At 42.2% G+C, this 13,402-nt stretch overlaps 1 protein-coding gene across 1 annotated transcript in view; it reads left to right on the top strand.

Annotated features, from left to right (window-relative positions):
• LOC147163603 (leucine zipper putative tumor suppressor 2 homolog) overlaps positions 1-13,402 on the top strand; it is a 38,457-nt gene that overhangs the window by 787 nt on the left and 24,268 nt on the right. The gene's annotated exons all lie outside the window — the stretch shown is intronic.

Raw genomic sequence — 13,402 nt, 5'->3', positions numbered from 1 at the left:
AGGACCTTTTTGAACCAAGCTTTATGTGAAAATATATATTTCATGCACAACAGTGAATTTAATGCTAATCATTTTTTTTTGCTTTAGTGACGCCTCAGACAGCCGAACAGTCATTTTCTTCTTTAAGATACCAGCAACAACAATGGCAAAATAATGTACAGTTTTTAAAAAAATAATCACCTGTGTAACAATTTTACATTTGACAAACTTTACAAACTATTTGCTCACTTTAGTGGTAGTAGTATTTAATAGTGTGTGTGAGTGTGCACATGTACCATATGTACATTTTATCATCGCTCCTACTTTTAAATTGATCTTTTCTCTCTTTAGTGACACTTTGTAGTAGATCACTTTGATCAATCACAAGCTGCTTGTAATGATTATATATATATATATATATATATATATATATATATAATGTTTTTGGGGTGGGCAAAATTTCAAATACATAAATAAATAAATAAATTTATGGGAATTATCTTTTTTGGCTTTCATTAACAAACTCAGGCTTTATATTTTGTCAATTAGATATTGTAAGAAAAAAAGCAGTGATGAATATTTCCGCTTATGTTTAACGTATTTGTATAATTTTATTTGACATGTAATTTTAGTTACCCCCCCCCCCTAGCGTTTTTTTGTTTGATGTTCATGTTTGAAAGGTACTTGTTCGATGTACCTGATCTTTGATTCTAAATTGAAATGGTTAAATAAAGTTTTTTAAAAAAATCCAAAAGAGACCCATTGTTGCCATCTGCTGGCCATAGTTAATGTTTTTCCTCCTCTTTTCTCTGTCCATTTACATAAAAAACCCGGAGTTGATGATATTTCATGTCACCGGTTTTGTTTTCATGCCAATGGCGCTGAAAGAGTTGAGCAGCGTAGACGCGTTCAGATTTTTGGATTCATTCTATTTTGTGCATCCAAATATTTTCCTTTGTAGGTCACCTTTTCTTACCTGCACAACTCTACATGACAAAAATGGCATTAGGAAACGGGTTAATGCCAATCAAGTATCATCTTTAAGGGTAAGCAGTCGACGCATTTGAGAATCGGGCCCTTGCTCACTTGGATTAGAAGGGTCGGGGGGGGGGGGGGGGGGGGGGAAATACTCAAATTCATCCCCATTATTGCGTGTTTGTAACTCCACTGCATCTGAGTGGTTTGTCATCTGACTTGAAGCCTGTGACCAACCCACTTTTTTTTTTTCCTGTGTTGTGTTTTTAATTAAGCACTCAGTGTGTGAAACCAGTCACTATTTCCACCATTTGCTATGTGCAGCTGTTAGTATACACACACAGCCACGCATTCATATACACACACGCGCATTGTGACTGTGATTCCTGATCCCTCCAGCTGTTTTCTGTTCTTATGAAAGCCAGGAGCACTAATGAAGAGGTTGAAGGTCACCAAAGATGCCAGAGAGCACCGTTTGCTTTTATGATCCCTGGCCGGGCTTACTTTAATATATGGATTACTTTGGAGTTGGGATGGAAGCCTACCAAGGTCTGATTGGATCATAAATAATCCCCCCCACAGAGCATCTCCTCTCATCTGCGTTGAACCCACCACGCTCGATGTGATTGGTCGAAAAGTTAACGTCAGTGGGGAAAAAAAGAATACCTGAAGAAAAATTAATTTGAAGTTTACTTGTTTTTTTTTTATACCTCCCCGTATGTTTGAGAATTCTCCATTTGAATGTTAACATAAATGTGGCACATGCTTCAACTCCTCATCCCAATAGCGTTACATCACCTCTCCATGGGAATGCTCGGGTATCATTCCGCCTCGCTACAAGGAGACGCTATATCATCCTTGGCTTGTCACCAGAGGGGCAGAGACAAGAGGGGGGATTTGTAGGTGCTGGTGGAGATGTGATGGCAGAGCTCAGGGTCGCAGCAGCTTAAACGGAAGGAAGGAAGGCGAGCGGGTAGGGGAGGCGGGAGGGTTGAGGGAGCGTTCTGATCATCTCGAAGAAGTTGAGCGAGAGGACCGCCGCGGTCACGGTCAGTTCAGTGTTGGCGCCGTAACTTACGGCAGAGTTGTAAAACTGTCATTGTTGCTGGTTGTGTTGGCATTCCCATCGACGAAACCAGATAAAGGTGGTCCTTGGTAGGGCACGACCGATTATTCAGCTGGCCGATTGTTGCTTATTTTATTTTTTTAAATGTGCAAAAATCAGGTGCTCTTTTTTTTTTTCTTCCTTCTTTTTATTGTAAAGTTAAACAAATACTGTAGGACAAAGTATTGTACAACAGTCAAACAACAAAATTTAATATTGCTTTATTTATTTATTTATTTATTTATTTATTTATTTATTTATTTGTGTTACAAATAAATTAAAACAAATTAAAAATCGTTCAGCCTTATTTTATTCTTGAAAACTAATTGGACTCTATTCCTGTAATATTACAGTACACCTTTTGTGGGGGGTGGAACAATTCAAGCAGGAATATCAGATTCGCGTAATTGTACATCACAACCAATTCGGAGCTTTTAAATGCTAAAACGAAGTCATCAATAGTAATAAGTAATTGTTTTCTAATAATGTTGGGTATAGCTCATGCACTGGATTGGCTGTGCCCGGTGTACTTCTACGTTGTGTCCAGTGAGTGTAGGCACGACGGGAGCCAAATTTCCAGCTGATGCAAAAACCACTGCTGTCTTCTCTCAAGTCGGGTGGCGCCGTCTGTTCAGGACCCCGCGGCTGCTTTTGCATAATGCACTCATTAGCTTAGCGACACGCGGACGCTTGTCGTCTGCGCTTTCGGGAGCGGCGTTACGTAACGAGTAGTCAAACATGGCGGCCATCGCTCGCATGCAACCACCCTCAACTGAACCCTCACTATTTGATGCTCACCCCGGGGCCAGTTCTATTTTCAATCAAATAGTGTTTTGGGAGGATTTTTACTGATTGTTATTATATTTCATGCAGTACCAATTTTACTTTTATAATTCTTAAAAGTATCAATGCTGCAAATAGTAGAAACTGCTTGCTCTTTGTTGGTGCATTAGCATGAAAACAATATATATGAACATTTACTTTTAAAATTAAATCCAAGGCAGTCACTTTAATCATGTTTTTTTTTTATTGAACATGACTTGATCAAAACAATAAATAATAACTGAAATCGATTTACAACCACATCACTATGTAAATAAAGTGGCAAGAACACTGGGGTCCTCTTGGGGGTACTTTGAATAAAAGAAGGGCACATTTCCATTTGGCAGCCATATTAAAAAGTATAGATTCATGGTTTTATGAATCGATATTGGGCTATGAAGAGGAATATATCGATATAGCGATTTTTATTATTTTTTAATTTAAACCCAGCCTTAATCATGTAATACGGCTAACATAGTTTGCAATTTTTTTCTATCTGTGGATGAGTAAATAAACTCCCCCCGGGCTATTTGAAGACATGTTTTTTTCATGATGTAATATCGGGAATGAATGCCAGGAAACTCCACCTCGCACTGGACTTAGTTTGTGCCGCTCTTTGCGACAAATACCAGCACTATTCCATGCAAAATATTGCGTGCGTGCATTGTGTACTGTATGTTGTGACGTCCCAATTCATTGTCTCGATTCAGTGTGTGTGTGTGCGTGTTGATTTGTTAGCCATGTTGATGGTTCCAGTTGTGCTTCTTAAGTCCGCTCAGCTGTCATGTGCGGAACATCGCGTCATCATGGACAGCTGTCAGAACATTTTAGAGAAAGGCTCTCTGTCTCGCACGCACACACACATACACACACACACACACACCCCCACACACACACACACACACACACACACGTGCGCGTCCGTACACTAGTACAACTGTAAGCTGCCATTTGTTAGCCGCCTGCTTTTGGGGTGACCTTTCCTGCTTTTATGGTCTTGTTCCACACTCAAAATTCTAAGCCTTAATTCTCTCCATATGCTTTTTTGATTTACACGCTCATTTATCCAAATAAGGTCGTATTAGAAGCACCTCTCATTATGATTCAATGAAGCTCTAGTCTACAGCACTAATACAAACCACAAACGGCACATTGAATACTTAATACATTGTAAAAATGCAGAATAATTATTTTTCACACTATTTGGTTTGTGTGAGAGCAGGTTTACAGCTCGTTTTTTATCATGTGGCATAAATTACTATTAAGCACTGGTCATTTCATCACCAATTGAGTTAATGACGCTTCATTGGGAACTTTACAGTTTTTATCTCTTGGAGGTAGAACAAATAGTGCTTATAAAAACGGCGTACGTTGAATTTTAAACACCGACAGACGCGAGATCAAAGACAAAACCGCGTCGGGCTTTCCTGTTTTTTATTCATTCCCGCGTCCACCTTGACAGCTTTTTCATTAGCACAAGCCCTCTGAAGCGGCTTCAGCGGGGTTGTGCTCATCCCCTCATTAAATATTTAAGACCACACGAGGACATTAAATCACTGATTTGTGTTGTCTAGGTACGACTGCTCTAGCGACTTCACATTTAGCGCGGCTGCACTGGAAAATGTCGCTGCCAAGCAATAACAAAAAAGATGCCAGATAAAAATTCATGTGGTGAACCATTTTTATTAACCAAATTCCATTTTGCGTCCATTTGACTGACTCAAGAGCCAGATGGAATGATAATGAATTTCCAAGTCTCTATAATATTTCTTGACTCAAATGAAAAATATTGCTGTAACTTTGAGGTGTGGCTGTACAAACTGTTCATGGTCGACTTGTGTCATCGTCGAGCAGTCTTGTTCTTGTAACTTTTACGGACTTCAAACCATAAGATGGCTAGCTAGCTAGTTTAAAATAATGTATTAAGCCCATCATGAAGTCTTACCAATTAACATACACATCTAATTCAAAAAAGGGAAAAGTGAGCACAAATTAAGAGGAACGGATATTTTTTCCAAACCTAAATACAGAACAAATTGACAATTGAAAATGGAAAGAAGGAATGATAGATTACTATTTCATTCCACCCTGGTCATAACCTGGCGAGGTTGTCAGGAAGCCAGCAAACCCAAGACCCCCTATAATGAGAGTGTCTCATGTGCCATAAGTAGAGTACAGAGCAAGTCATTTGGAATCTGATAGTGGCAAAGACTAAAAGCCTCTACAGTGTGTAAGCAAAGCTGGAATCGATGCCGAGTGTATAATGGACACGAGTGGCCGGGCTGCACATCACCCGGGAAAGCGGCGGTGCTAAAGTCTGCCAACTGCTCCCAAGCATCCATTAGTGGGCCGGTCAAAGCTTATTTGCTGAACACAACACAACGGCATCTCATCCGTCCCCGGCATCAGTCTTTGCCGTCTTACCCGGTACTTCGTCCCCACATGCAAGCTAAAGCGGTCTCGCGTGTCGCAAAGTGTCAGGAGGCTGATGTACGAGGGCCCGAATGACCCATGCTGAAACAGCAGACCACACACATATACACTAACACACACACACACACACAAGCACAATGCGGACAAGGTTGATGGATGAGAAGAATTGGGCCGGGTATTGGAGGCCCAGCACGGGAAGATCCAGATGTTTTTATTTGAGATGCACTGATTTACTGGCCAATATTGTTTCCTGCTTCTTTGGCTTGGCAGTAAAGAATATCGAGGGATTCTGCCAGCTGTTAATTCCAAAGACGGACATATGCTCACATGTGTTAGGCTGGGCGAAAAATATACGGTCATAAATGTAGCAGCCAGTAACCCGCTTATGAAACAAAATGTTCACTTTCTAGGTAAGTGTTTGATTTTATTAGGCAAAGTCACAAAACACTGTTTTTAGCTACTTTATGGCTAACTAGAAGATATATCCGGTCGTTGGCAGTTTCTCATAACCTTTGCAGCTGTCTCTTCTTGCCCGGAATGTTGTTTCCATTAAAGATAAAAAAAAAAGATGAGCTGATTCAGCAGAATGAGCTTTTTCAGGATGTTACACCTCTTAAGTGGCAATGTAAGCAGGAGGGATGCGTTGACACTTATTGTTTGCACACACGTCATTTTCTAAATCCTCTTGACCGAGTTTTGTGTGCATCGGAGGATACGTCTGCCAGATGACCCCATGGCAAGATCCGTCACCGGACCTTTCCCATCATCACCAGCTACTCCCTCTTCCTGTGTCAGCTGACTGGTTTTGTAAAACTGTGGCGGGGTTTGTCTTGTAGAATCTGGGAGGCGAGGTAGAGGGGGGGGGCTTGTTAATTTTTGTGTTTACATCCTGATTTCCCCCACCGATGAAAACGTTGGGTCAGTCTGTGCCTCATTCATGGCTGACGTGTGTTTTTGTTGGAGACTCTTGGGATTTCGTCCCAGCTGTGGTATCCGCAACATAACTCCCACTGCCCTCTTGTGCAAGAGTCCGGCCTCCCCCCGTGAGTTCCTGAGACATCCCAGCAAGCCTTGGATGACGTCCCGGAACATTTTGCTGTTGTCAAAGATGGTTTATGAAATGATAAGCCATCTTTTCACGAAGTGGTAAAGTTTAGTTTATCATGGTATGGTTAGGTTAGGAACTTTGGACTTTGGTTTTCACCACTCAATGCATTAAAGGGGAGCTTAAAAAGTTTTGGGAAGGCTGTTTTACAGCATAAAACTAACATAGCTATCGTTTCGTTGCTGGTATTTCCCCTTCCAACATGTGAGGGGAAGTCATAAAACAAGTTGAGAACGGCACTATCTAATCATGGACAACAACCTCCAACACGACTGGAGTTTAAGAAGAAGCTTTATCAGCCATGACCAACCACTAACAACATCCCGGGAGGAAACCAGACTCCAACTCTGGTTGAAAAAGCTTCAAAAGGAACCACCACCAGTTGACATGCAGAGACCACCTGCTGAAGAACTTCCTCCAGGCTCAGTCCAATCATGGACTCAATGGAAAACCCTCAACCGCCTTAATAACGGGAGGATCCAGGGCTGCTCTAAACAAATGGGGCTACAAGACTGGACCAACCATCTGACTGTGGAGAAGCAGACCACACCATGGAGTACCGTCTCATCTGCCCTTTACCTTTTGTTGGGGGAATTTAAGGGAGTGCGTGACTTGAAAAGTTTGGCAAAGGCTTCTGTAGCCTAATCAACTGACGGCAGCTCTGTGCCAAACATTCAGGCCACACAGATAGAATATATTGGCATCCATTACACATTTTGACAATGGAAATGGCAAGAATGCACACTGAACTATTTAGATGAATGGAGACGGTGTCTCTGGTTTCATCTGAGCGTGACGCAACTCCAATGACGAAGGTGCTGTCGGCCTCTGTGTCTTTGTCATCTCTGCATGATCCCGCAGGGAATTGGTTATGGAGGATTGTGTCCGTCTGCTGAGTGGGATTTCTTGGAAACGGGAGTCTCGGAACGGATAAAAAATAGGAGGCACACGGGGGGGTTGGTCTTGTGTGTGTGATCAGCAGAAAACTGAAATCAAGTCCTCAGCAGGAGATGCGCTGAGTGTGTGTGTTTGTGGGCTGAATTTTCAATGAACTGTATCAATGTGATTCTTCTTGCATTCTTCCCTCTGGCATTTGACATTGAAAAGATGCATTGTCCTCATAGGCCTTTTGATATTCATATCATATCAGCCTGGGACAGGGGGACCCTCGCTGTGTTAGGGATTCTTTGGTGTACCCCCACTCCGCCACTGTCCACCAGACAGAAGTGGGTCAAAGTTTATTGGAGCGTCCTGTCTGAGTAAGGGGATTGGTGAGGTTGTGGGGCTTAAGGGGCGTCCTTGGTACCAGGGACCACCCTCCTGTGGTGGGGGCTTTGCTATGTTGTATCAAAAGACTTTAATTCTTGCCAATCATCAGTTAGTAGTTTGAAAGTGAATCATTAACAAATGTATTTCAATGACCGATTAATTGTGATCTGTCATCAATTAAAACCGTGCAAGCGAGTCTTCTTTTTAATTTCCTCAAGCTGTTGTTAAGTGCGTGGGAGAGAGTAGCTCTAAAAAAAAAAAAAAGGTCTTTCTAGTCTCTATAATGAGGATTTTAATCTATAGTGGATGGTTCTGGAATGTATCCCACTCAGTAAGGAGAGTTCACCGTTAAAAGGATTTTGGTGGTTGTTTTCAAGATTGTGTAATTGCACTGTAAACTGATTGAGACGAATAAACCCAAGGTCATTTTAACACCAAATACATCTGCTGACCCACGTTGAGCCAAGCATACCTCCGCAGATTACAACCACGACGCGTCTTGTGATGAGTGTCAAGGTCAGACTGTGTGGGGTGGGGTTAGAGTTTAAAGATCAATAGCCTTGCTGTGAATATTTGTCATCATTCTATGAATGGATCCTACCGCTGCATATAAGAGCACAGATGTTATCTTTGATATGTGGAAGAGCTGCCGCGTGCGCTGCAGATCTCTTTATGATGAAACCGTCAGTTGCGCGATAGCTCAAATGCTTTATCCGGTACGTTCTGCTTGCCGTCGGATGAGAATTTGTGGGCTTGGCGAGAAACTGTCATAGATCAACCCGATGAAGGTGAAGAAGAAATAGAGTAAGAAGGGACAGCGGGATGAAACGAGGGCTGTGTCATGCTGTCTCATTTTCGACGAGGGGTTGGGAAGGGATTAGCATCACTTACATAACACTCACCCCACCCAAATTCCCCTCTTTAACTAGCCCACCTCTCCCCCCTTTGCCTTCTCACAAGGTTGCCGTTTGCCTGATTGTTAGACAACCTTTATTTACAGAGCCTTAGCACATGTTTTACGAGGGGAAAAAAATCTCACGGCACACCGCCAAACAAAAATGTCACGAAAAGTAAGTACTTTTGGTTAATTATGTATATTCTGCCATCTAGTGGAAGAGCATGTAATTGTTATTCCAGTCACTATTCTTCACTGGCATAGATAGTTGAACAAACACCATCTGCCATCTTGGTTCTGAAGTGAATTGAGGAGCTTAATTCAGGCAAAAGTGCTGCCATCTTGGGGCATCAACAGCCAATTACAATACGGTATAATCTTTTTTTTTAGGGTGGCCTTAATTACTTACAGATTTTTGTTGTTTTCGGAGCTTTTGAAAGGATGGGAAAAGGCTTTGGGAGAATAAGCATGTGTGTTTGTGATGCAAGCAGAGCATAAACTGTTAAAAAAAAAATCTGCAAAAGAGGTAGGCATATAAAGCAAATGGGGAAAAGAGGGAATAAAGAGGAAAAAACAGGGGGATGGGGGACTGTTGGGGCTGGATGAGAAAGCCTATTTATAGTTTATCCCCGCTGCTGGGTTAGACCGCCTGGCCCAGCGCAGCACAGCTCAGCATCCATGTCAGTCCTCGTGTCAGTCTTCATTAGCTCTGCACACACACACACGATTACTCCGAGGGCGTAAAAACGCCTGTCACGCAAACGTGGGAGCACTGACCTTTGCCACTCGGCTGTGAGTTAAAAGAACCCACACAGTGTTTGTGCGCGGCCACGTGTGCACGACGAAGATGCTGCGCAACATCGGTGGGAAACTGAATGCAGCTCATCTTCACAGAGGAGCATTAAAATGGAAGCGCATGGGTTGGTGTTTATAAATTATCTCCAGATTGAGTTTAAGCATGAGACGTTACATTTTCTAACCTGTTTTAAAGCTACAGGTGTCAATTGATCGCCCTATAACAGGGGTGGCCAAGTTCGGTCCTCGAGAGCCACTATCCAGCCTGTTTTCCATGTTTCCACTAACGCACCCGATTCAAGATCAGGATCATTATCAGGCTTCTGCAAAGCTGGCTGATGAGTTGATCATTAGACTCAGCTGCGCTGAAGGAGGGAGACATGGAAAACAGGCTGGATAGTGGCTCTCGAGCACCGAACATGGCCACCCCTGCCCTGTAAGGTTGCAAAATTAAGGAAAAGCCATCTGGTCTTGTATTCCTTTTTTTTTTTTGGTAATCAATCCATTGCTCTTTAATGTGGATGTGTTTTGTCAACACAAGTCCTTTTTTTTTTTTTTGCATCTTTCATCTTTCTTTGTGAATAATGCATGAATCTAACACCCCCAAATTCCCCAGAACAGATTGTCATATCCACATTGTAACTGGATTGACTGTAATTGCAAAAACCGCATGAAATACAAACGATAGATCCAAACCATATTGGAATGTTGGCTGAAATGTGATTCATTGATTTCAATAGAGCATCTTCAATACAGACCATTTGGTTACTTCAATCGTAAGGGATAAATACTGTATGTTCCAGACCAAGTCTGTGAAAATCGTGATGATTTATTTATTTTTTTAAATCTATGAACACGCCACTGAGTTCTATTATATTGTTGTTCCCCATGATCTCTATGCTGTGAGGACTGTACCACTACTGTTTAAGTTGGTGACTTAAAAAGTGTGGCGGTTACACAGACAGGATCTCTCTTGTGTGCTCCAACAGCACACTTACTGTAAGTCCAACGCATGGACAGAATGTCATTCATTGACACAAATGCATTCCCAACACGCACTCGTGTAAAACTGTCTGGTTTTCATCACGCCTCGTGCCACATCGCTTCCTCCGAGACTGAAATGGGATAATTTTCCCATGCGTTTTGGTGACGCCGTCATCAAACACGCGTGCGATTGGCATTCGCTGCGAAACGTGACTTGGCTCAGGCTGAATAGTCATCTGCAGGCCGCCACTGAAGTCATTTCAAGTTGTCTGTGTTGAAAGCTCCTCGAAGCCAGCGCAGACAGACGCTGACAGATGCTGCCGTTGAGTGTTTGTAACAGCCCCATGGCAACTTCATCTGTCCGTTTCATTTGCTTTTTCCGCGGAGGCGTCTGTTCATAGAAAAGTGTTTGGGAGGGAGAATTAAAAAAAGAAAAGAGAAAAAAAAAAAAGCTCCAGACAGAGAAAACAGACGAGATAAGAAGGCATGCGAATGAAAGCGCAGCTACCTCGAAGAAGCACAAAAGGCAAAGATGAAGCTTTTGACAACGAAAAAGTGCGAATGGAAACTTTCTAGCTGCCTTTGTTGTGAGATTGTTTGTATTTCTTTCTCCCATTTCTTTTATTTCCAAGTGGTCTCCTTTTGCAAACCCCCCCCCCCCCCCCCCATGTCTGGCCGATTTCCCACTGAAGACCCTCATTAGTCATCTGTCTGAAAATGCAACATCATTCTCTTCCCAAAAGGGATTTTTCACAGTCTACCTTTAATTTTGGCTCCAAAAACACTCTTTATCTCATCTAATCTGGCCACCATGACTGAAGACGACTTGGAGGTTGGAAAGGAAGAATATCGTGCAGTAATTCTGTAAACAATGGCTGTTTTTTTATTTTATTTACACAACTGTAGTTTGGGAACATTGTGTCAATTAGGGGGGGGCTTTACAGTGGTGCCTTGACATCCGAATTGAATTTGTTATTGCGGCTTCCCTGTGCTTGTATTGGTTTTCTGGCTTCCTCCCACGTTCCAAAAACATGTTTGTTATGGTAAGTCAATATCCGTAGTTGTAAATGTGAGGGCTGTTTGCGCGACAGATGAAAAATCTGAAAAGTAGTGACCATGTATTTTCAAAATATGCATGTGAGTTGCAATTATTGTGTTGTTGTTGTTGTTTGTTTTGTTGTTGTTTTTTTACTTGGGTCATGTTCTACACTGTAGTATTTGTGACTTTGGCCTGGCCTTTTGAGTGGCATCTTAGTCAGCTAATGAGTTTATAGTTGTTTGGCTGTTTTGGCTCAGGAGAGCCCTGGCTGTTAATTGGCTAACTCTTAGCCTAGACAGTCTGTGTGCTGAGTAAGTTGTGGGTCGTGAGCAACTCGTAAATGAATGTCCTTTTTATTGTTGTATGTTAGTGGTTGAAAGTGCACGGGCTGATGTGTCTGTCTATGACCACCCGTGGATGGATTACATGTTGCTCTAATTAGCAGAGGTTGGCTATATTAAATTAGCTAACGATGTTTACCTAACCGTACAGGTGCAGTTAGGGAAGCGATTTCAACGTAGCTGTAGACACATGGCACTTTTATCTTCTGATCCTACCATACCATAGTCATGTACCAGTCACATGATCACCGCAAAATCATGTGATTGGGCATAAAACCCGCAATATGAAATGTTATGAAATCTGCAATACAGTAAATCCGCAAAAAAGTGAACAAGAATATGGAGTAAGAACTGTGGTTATCAGTAATTTGCCCTCTAGTGGCCCAAGGTGAAAGTGCACCAAGCCTGACTTCCATTTATTGTTCAGAGGTTGAAGTGTGTGCTAACAAGACAAGAGTGAAATATAACCTGCAGATGGATCTGTCAGAGCGGCACTGGCGAACGAACGCCGGTTCCCACACATCTTTTTCTTTACCGCCAAGACGAATGGCTCTCATTAATCACGGCCGTTTGTCTTGTGTTGTAAGTTTGGAGGTCAGCGATTTAAAGCTTGTTCTCGGCACACTTGCCAACGCTCAGCTTCACGCTCATTCTCTCTCTTTCAAAGGATCGCATTTGCGTTCTCTCCTCTGCTTTGCTTCTTCTGATGACTCGGGCGTCGTCTGCCACCTAATCCCCGACGAATAAAAGTCAGGAATTGAAGCAGCAAATCATGTTTTATGTACGCGTGCTTACACAATGTGAGCAGGCTGGAAAAGTGGGCCAAGCATCACGCGGGGCAAATTATGACAACAAAGAAGCGTTGCCTTTATTTATTTTCTTTCAACGTCACAACAAGCAGCCGTGGAATAAATTTTTGAGATTCGTGCTAATGTCAGTGTAGAAATAGGACATACGTACACACTACTGGCAAAAAACTGTACGCTTTTAACTCTAGATTTCTTGATTGAAGAAAATGCAGTTAATTGTATGGTAGTGAGTGACTGAATCATTTGAAGCAAAATTGTGTGTACCAATTTATTACAATACACTTTTTAAAGATATTTGAATACCCCCACAATTAGCATGAAATGTACTGTATAGAAAATACTGTTTGTACATTTAATAACTGAAATGTTTGAAAGTGCATGACTGAGGTTCTCCTTTCTCAGATACAAAAGCATTGCAAGTAAGTACTATAAAAACACATCAAAAAAAATATCACAGAAAAAAAATACGACGTGAGCAATGAACAGTAAAAGCTCACAATGTAATTTATACCCCTTTGTGAGACCTTCAAGCCCAACACACAACCTCCTTGGAGGAGGTAATAATCGCCTCATCTCCTTGGCACAATATCAGCCTGACTCTTTGATTGACAGGTCCCACTTTCTCCTTCAACCTTCCACTTCCAGGACGAAACGGCGTTAACTCTCCAAAATGACAGAACACAGTAAAGGCCCGGACTACCCTCATTTGTGTGACCGTCGAAATTGTCTGCGATACGCCCCGATCGAGCGGCGTAACCTTGATCACCGCGCAAGTTGGCATCAGATACTCGCTTTAAGTGCGGTGACCGCTGTGAGGACATATGCTGCCACAGCCGTGTAATCTATCTAAC

This window comes from Leptonotus elevatus, chromosome 13 (assembly GCF_054856555.1).
Source record: "Leptonotus elevatus isolate MCC_2025b chromosome 13, RoL_Lele_1.0, whole genome shotgun sequence".
NCBI classification, from domain to species: Eukaryota; Metazoa; Chordata; class Actinopteri; order Syngnathiformes; family Syngnathidae; genus Leptonotus; species Leptonotus elevatus.
The sequence above is the reverse complement of the archived record's forward strand: the minus strand, read 5'-3'. Positions and strand labels throughout refer to the sequence as shown.